Below are 8,513 nucleotides of genomic sequence, written 5' to 3'. Positions count from 1 at the left end.
TATCTACATATTCATTTTTAATTTCCATGATAAAAGCAACTTTATTAATGTTGCTTGTCCTCTTACATTGACAGTTAGCTTACTATAATTATTACACTACAACCAATCACGAAAATTGTAGTCTATTTTCTAATCAGATTAGAAACAAAAAATAGTTTATTAGTTTTCCTGATTATTTTTGTCTGTCGTTTAACATCCTAAAAAACAGCTGTCAAACATAAAAATATTTAGTTTTGCTACTTTCATCTTATCTTGCAGACGATTGGCTTTGTCTGAAGCTCCACGGCCATGCTGGAATCCACACACACCAGCTTCTGTGAATATAAAGCCGCCTACTTTGCTTTGATTGGTCATCTCAAATAGTTTTAAACTGACGAGTGGAGACAGACCACAGGCAGCTCAGTTGAGAAGATCTTGGTACTGTGCAATATACTTGCAGCACTACAATAATGGTACTACATTAGGCAGTTATGTACACATCTTGGAAAAATGGCTAGCTAAGACCATGATTCAAGCATGTCAGTTTAGCTGGAAATCAAACCTGTGATCTGGGCGTCTGAGAAATACTGTTTATAATATTCATAATTCGTGTTTAAAAATTGTTGTTTTAAAAATCGTATGTTCTCGTTTTTATTTATTCATTTGGAATGTGCAAGAAGTATTGATACGGCAAAAGTATTGATACGTGTATGGAATGTATACCCCAAAATGAGTTTTGATACGCACTTTATGGCGTATTATTATACGCAAGAACCTCCCACCCCACCAGCGTGTCATATACACGCAAAAACTGCGTAGCATATGCATGCCAAAACTCATTTTGGCTTATACATTCAGTGAGATTACACACTCATAATATTGAATATGCATTCACATGTGATCGGGTTGATTTTACCAGATTTTTTTTGTTGTTGTTTTGTTTTTCATGGTGGGATTTTTTATGAATTTTATTGAATCCAAAGCGGGTCAATTTGACCCGCACCAAAAAAAAAAAAAAAAAAAAAAGATATGAACCTACCTGTAATACAAGGGCTAGTCATTAACAAAAAGTTGATCTCTGCTCAGCTTTGTCTATTGCCTGTGGTTACCATCATTAAAGTTGGCAGAAATCTAGCCTGACAAGCCAGACCCACATCAAGATGAAGTAACCACTGATGAAGATGGGTACACCTTTGGAAGGGAGATAAACAGTTGTCTTTCAAAGTCTCTCCAAGTCCCTCTGCACGCAATAGAATAGCACTACAATGAACCAGAGCAACAGAGAAGGTGAATCACAGCTAGTTGACAGATTAAACTTTTGCTGTATCCGTAAAAGTTTCAATTACCTTTTTTATTAAGTTCTTTTTAAAAGTTTAAACAAATGTCTAGAGTCAGCACCCTAATACTGTACCCTAATTACATGACAATGATATGCTAAAAATGGAGAATTTTTTTTTCTTTGATTCTTTGAGCTTTCTGCATACAGGCGACACCATTGTCAAAATGATCCCCATTTACATGGATCCACAAAAACGGCTAAAAAAAACTATGCAGTCTGCTGCCAGGCCATTAGGTGGTGGTGGCAAACATAGTCTGAAAATATAATATGCATGTGCATGCGTTTTTGCGTTTTATGTTGTTTACACGGAGACCATTTTCAAAAGCTTGCACTTTAAAACTTGTTCGTAAAATTTTGCGTTTTTAGGCACCCAAAACGTCATTGGCGTGTAAACATATGGCCAAGCATAAAAGGTTTTAAGTTTTTAGTTGAAAATGGTGTTGTGTGAACCACAGCATAAACAGTCCCTAAGGGCTTTCAATGTGCAGAATTTTGTATTACAAAATACAACCGTAGATACGTTGCAGAGCCGTCTAAAACAGGTGAGTTTAAACAATGGCTAAGTGGCTAAACGCATCTCGTTGTCATGTGAGGGACCTGTTCATGTTGGACAGACATTTTTATTGCATTTTGTGTCTGTTAAGAGGCACAAAGACACCCGTTACGTCTATGCCCTCAATGCTGCCGGTTTAGCTGAGGGGGGCTCTGGGCATTAACTGTAATAACTCCGTGTTGCGAGCACCAATCCGGTTCGTTTTTTTTTTCTACAGACTGTACTCACAAAGATATAACGATCAAGATAAACTTAAAAATTCGCCGGAGTTGTCCTTTAAGTATCAAAAGTAAATTTACTGTTTTATGCCAATGCATCATTTTATTATTGTTGTATAAATACACACTGTCATCATGGCTTAAGCCAGTCAGTGACGCTTCATCCAAAATACTAGCATACGACTAACAAACTCATTTAAATATTTGTATATAAGTTACAAAGCTCTTTATAAAGCTGCTGTCACTTTAAGGCCGAATGCACGGATCCAATACACTGATATTCTCACAACTTTACTCTTCTCTTTCTCCCAGACGTTTACATTTTTCATATTTTATAAGACATGCACCAAGTGTATGCCAACTAAACTATTGTTTATGTTTTGTTTAACTGAAACATACTTTCAAAGTATGGCTATGGGTGCACACACTTGTGCCTAAGAACCGTCTTCTTCCATGTTGCTATGAACTGGTCAGTGTTCAAAAAAATTTGGGAAAATGTGTATGACCCTATAAGAGTGATTCCTGATAGACTGTCTGAAATAACAACACCAACAAAACCTTTTAATGAAGGAAAACATCATCCTCAGACTTTCAGAGCTGCTACAGAAACGACTTTCGACCTTGATAGAAATGTAGTGGAGTAAAAAGTATGATATTTGTCTTTCAAATGTAGTGAAGTAAAAGTCATAAGTTTCCAGAAGAAAATTATACTCAAGTAAAGTACAGATACTCAAAAAGTGTACTTAAGTACAGTACTCAAGTAAATGAGCTGAGTTACTGTCCACCTCTGCTGAAGAGCATCCCATAAAGCTACTCTGAGATGGGGCATTCATTTTGTCTATTTAATTTCTGCAGCAAAAGAAACAAAATGCATGCTTTTACTAAACCCCCCTAAAAATTGTGGAGAGGCTTCAACAGACACACAATCTATGATCAATACAATATACTGTCTATTGTATAAGGGCAGACCTGACATATTAAATAATGCAGTTTCTGTAATTCCATCTGTGTTTGTGTTTTTATGACATTGTGCTTTGATTGACTAAATGTTCCTGTTGGAAGAGAACTCATGTTAGGGTTTTGGTAGACATAGTGTATTGTGATAATGTATTATATTTGTGTATTATTGTATTTTGAAAAGTTTAGTTTACCATGTATGATTTTGGTAACTACTTTAAATTTGGTAAATTACTGCAAATTAGTTTGTACATTTATGAAAGTATGGAAATCTTGGAATATTTTATTATTAGATTAAGAAAAATTAAATGTTTTGCAGATTGTGTGTTGTAGGTGTGTTGGTACGTTAAGAGTTTAGGAAATTTGTTAAAAGTATTGAAATAATTGTCATAGCGATTGTAAAAATAAAAAAAAGTAAAATATGTAATGCTAGGTTAAAAAAGTATTTATTGTTTTAAAAAAATATGTTTGTAAAAACTTTTTGACTAAGCGAAACAACCATTTTTATGGCTTACATATTTACTAAACTATTTTAATATATACAATATTTTTTATTTATGGCACAAACGAATCATTGAAGTAGAGTTTGCATTCTGAGGCATTTCACTGACAAAAGTGGTTTAAGAAAAATCATTTTAAACAGAACTCGTGGTTTGAAATCCTATTTTAACATCTCTCCACATGCAGTCAGACCATCTGTGTTCGTGAGTAGGGGTGTATGGACATTTGGGTGTTCCCTACAGTAAGCCTCACATCTACAGTGGTCCCATACAGGAGGTAATGATAGCATGTAAAATGATTTTACCCCCTCACCACAAATGTACACCAATTAGTGTAAAACACAGCAAAGAATTGCGTTTTAATGGGGTTATGAAAACATGGCTAATGAGCCTACCATCATGCACATTTGTCTCTCAGCACCACCACACAGATGGCTTCCAGTTCAGTGTTCTCTCACCATCACCGTCCAGAGCTCGCCGTGACTGAGAGAGCCATTAATCAGCTGTCAGCATCATTACACCGCAAACCAGGCCTGATAGACCAGCCTCAGCTGAGGTGAGGGATGTCACGGGGAGCCTACAGAATGACTTATGCTTTCAGACATTTCTGTTTTTATACTGTACAAACTATACATTCTATCCCCCTACACTGCCTCTGCCCCTAAGCCTACCCAACACACACACACACACACACACACACACACACACACACACACACACACACACACACACACACACACACACACACACATGTTGGTCTATGTGGTTTACAGGGACTCTCCATAGGCGTAATGGTTTTTTACTGTACAAACCGTATTTTCTATCCCCCTACACTGCCCCTGCCCCTAAACCTACCCATCACACACACACACACACACACACACACACACACACACACACACACACACACACACACACACACACACACACACACACACACACACACACACACACACACACACACACACACACACACACACACATGTTGGTCTATGTGGTTTACAGGGACTCTCCATAGGCGTAATGGTTTTTTACTGTACAAACCGTATTTTCTATCCCCCTACACTGCCCCTGCCCCTAAACCTACCCATCACACACACACACACACACACACACACACACACACACACACACACACACACACACACACACACACACACACACACACACACACACACACACACACACACACACACACACACACACACACACACACACACACACACATGTTGGTCTATGTGGTTTACAGGGACTCTCCATAGGCGTAATGGTTTTTTACTGTACAAACCGTATTTTCTATCCCCCTACACTGCCCCTGCCCCTAAACCTACCCATCACACACACACACACACACACACACACACACACACACACACACACACACACACACACACACACACACACACACACACACACACACACACACAGCCCCTAAACCTACCCATCACAGGAAACATTCTGGATTTTTACTTTCTCAAAAAAACATAATTTAGTATGTTTTTAAGGCCATTTGAATTATGAGGACATTTGATATGTCCTCATAAACCACATTTATAGAGTAATACCAGTGTAATACCCATGTAGTTATACAAATTTGTGTCCTCATAAACCACATAAACAGGCTCTCACACACACACACACACACACACACACACACACACACACACACACACACACACACACTCACACACACTGCCCCTAAACCTACCCCCCCCCCCTCTCTCTCTCTCTCTCTCTCTCACACACACACACACACACACACACACACACACTCACAGGTCTCGCTGGGATGTACCGTCTCTCTGCAGCCACCAGATGGAGCGATTGCACAGGTGAATATGGCCTGTTTGGTGGAAATCATTCAAATACTGTAGCCTATCATGGGAAGACGTTAAATAAGTACATTTATTTATAAATGTTTACAATGAAAACACGTGAGAACATTTCTAACAATAACAAAGAAATGTACAAGAAGCATTTGAAACATTACCCTAAATTATGCAAAAATGCTTAAACTTAAATAGTTTTATCTTCAAAGACAACTGCAGTAATATTGTTTAAAGTCAATATTATATTTAATATTTAATTTCTTCTATTTTCATGTTCAAAAGACATTTCATGTATTTTGAGGTTCAGATGGAATTTTTTTAAAGTCCCCATGAAATCAAAACGGATGGGATGCTGCAGTATTTGCTTTAAATGATTTTGTCTATGTATGTCATCATTTGTTGTTGTTGTTGTTGTTGTTGTTGTTGTGACATCTCTGTTCTTCTCTGATGACGTATGCACTCGTGCGAGGGCGGGGCAACCTGTCACTCATATGAGATCCACCAATAGCAAACCACAACCGTGGACCAAATCAAGTCCAGAGTGATCAGCTGTGTGTCCACAACTGAGGGCCTATTAGCAATAGTGATGCAAAGTCTGATTCATTTCCACAAACCGATTTTTTCAGACAGCTCAGCTCAGCTCAATGAACCGGTTCAGAAAGCTGATTCATAAGTTCCTCAAGTCTCCGGCTTTTGTGTCTTCTGTCATCAACCCAGAAAAAAAGTTTGATTCATTTGGTTTAGTTAGGGTGACCAAACGTCTTGTTTTCCAGGACATAGACATTATGGTCATAGATTTTGTAATGTTCTATCCATACAGAGGGGGAATACTTTAAATGTAGTGAAATTAATAAGGTATCTTTGAGTAAACTTCGAGCATCATTTGAGTATCTCATTGCCGGGCCGAGTTTCCTGGTTTTCGGTAATTAAAATATGACACCCTAGTTTAGTTACGTGTCATTTTCTGGTTGGTTCCCTTGTTTCAGGTGTTTTCATTGGTTGTTTTAGTCATGTGATTCCACCAGTCCTGTATAAATAGTCCTCATATTTCCTTGTCAAGTATTGTTCTTGTAACCTCTGTTGGTGAGTTTGTCAAGTTTGATACATTTTCTTTTGGTTCATAGTCAGGTTATTGTTTCTGGTTGCACATTTGGGATTTAATAGCCTCCGTTTGGGTAAATCAACAACTTGCCTCCAGTGGATCATTATGTTACAATAATGCTGCATTAAACAATTTCATAAGGGAAAACAATAATAATAAATCAATGGTTTAAGACAGGGGATTTCAAACTTTATGATGCCATGGATCCCCAAATATGATGAACCTTTATGAGGGACCCCCTGCCTAAAATCCATCTGTGTATTTGTACGCTCATTAATCGGCTGCCGGTGAACATGTCAAACTAACGACCAAAGACGTCAGATTTTAGCCTAGGATCTGAGGAATCTTTTAGGATTTGCTAAATTTGTCTCAGACGGCCAAATCGTGGCCAAAATCGCACAGTGTGCACCCGGCTTTACTCTCCTTCAAGAAGAATGTTTGTATATAAGCAGATTTTGAGCCCCAGTGACTACCATAGTATTTTTTTCCCTACTATTGAAGTCAATGGGGCTCAAAATCTGCTTATATACAAACATTCTTTCAAAAATCTTTCTTTGTGTTCAGCAGAAGAAAGAAATTCATGCAGGTTTGGAACAACTTGAGGGAGAGTAAAGGATGACAGAATTTTCATTTTTGGGTGAACTAACCCTTAAATGTTGGTTGTATAAACCTGAAGAAGATTACTTGTATATGCAACTTTCGTATTAATATATGTTAGCAGCTTACGTAGTGCGTACAGAATACTGCTCTACAACCCCAGTGAGTGAGATAAAGCAAACTAATACAATTCTGGAAACTATGTATATGGCAAACAAGGAGAGAAACAGTTAGAAATCAAACAGTTAGACAGTTCAGGTGACTTTATCCATTTTTGCTTTGTCTTTTAATCCACTGAAATTTTCTGGGGAGCCCTTAGAGCCTTCTGGAGGACCCCTGGGGGTCCCCGGACCCCAGTTTGAAGACCCCTGGGGGTCCCCGGACCCCAGTTTGAAGACCCCAGGTTTAAGACGTTCCAGTTCAATCCATTGCAAAGGTTCTGCCAGTAGTGGGCACTCATGCAACATAAGCAATGACACACATACGAGAGAACAAGACGGAGGGAAGTTAGCGAGTGAAGGGGATTATAAAAACCAACTGGAACTCAGCCAAGGCATGCTAGAAACTTCCAGGCCGCTGTGTTGAGCAAGCTGGAGATAAACCCTGTAATACAGCGGCCCTCCAGGACTGAGTTTGGACACCCCTGCCCTGCGGTCTTTTGTCAAGTCACCTTTATTTCTATAGGGCTTCATACGATACAGATTACCTCAAAGCAGGGTTACAGTGATAACAGGATAATTATGCATTTGGGCTGTTGTTCAGCTGGAGTCAAGCTTCAGTACTGATTTAATTTCATTGGAAAGATCATCAATTATTATATTAGCTAATTTCATCTGTAAAAATTATGCCTTTGACCAGCTCAGTTCAGTTTTCATTGAACAGCGATGGCAATCCCGATGCATTAATTGCAGTACAGTCAGATCAATAATACTGTTGAATATTAAGTTTCCCAGACTAAGCAAGCCAGAGGTGACGGGGAACCCAAACTCCATCAGCTGAGAGAACGGAGAACAAAAAACAAGAAGCCTCGCGACGCGTGTCATTATTATTCAGGCTGCGTCACACGTCAGAATTCAGATCGGGATTGGCAGCATTCAAATATTCATCCAGTCTTTTGTGGACTTAATGGACACGCACACACGACATGAAGTGCCATTTGGGACACAGCCTTTATCAGCCGAACCTTAATAACAATCAAAGGAGTTACATTTATCATGTGCCAGCTAGAGTTGTTCATTTCAATTCAAATAGATAAGATGAACTGATTCCAGCGCCACCACTCAATAATGTTGAAATTAGTCTGAACAACTTACATTTTTTTTGAGTTATCAAAAACTCAATGTAGTTTGTTGGTTGAACATAATTTAATTAGAAGTTGTTATAACTCAAAAATATAGTTTTTTTTAAAATATAGTCTGAAAATGATTTCTGCCACATAA

Source organism: Pseudorasbora parva, chromosome 17 (assembly GCF_024679245.1).
Source record: "Pseudorasbora parva isolate DD20220531a chromosome 17, ASM2467924v1, whole genome shotgun sequence".
Lineage (NCBI taxonomy): Eukaryota > Metazoa > Chordata > Actinopteri > Cypriniformes > Gobionidae > Pseudorasbora > Pseudorasbora parva.
This window is presented reverse-complemented; position numbering follows the sequence as displayed.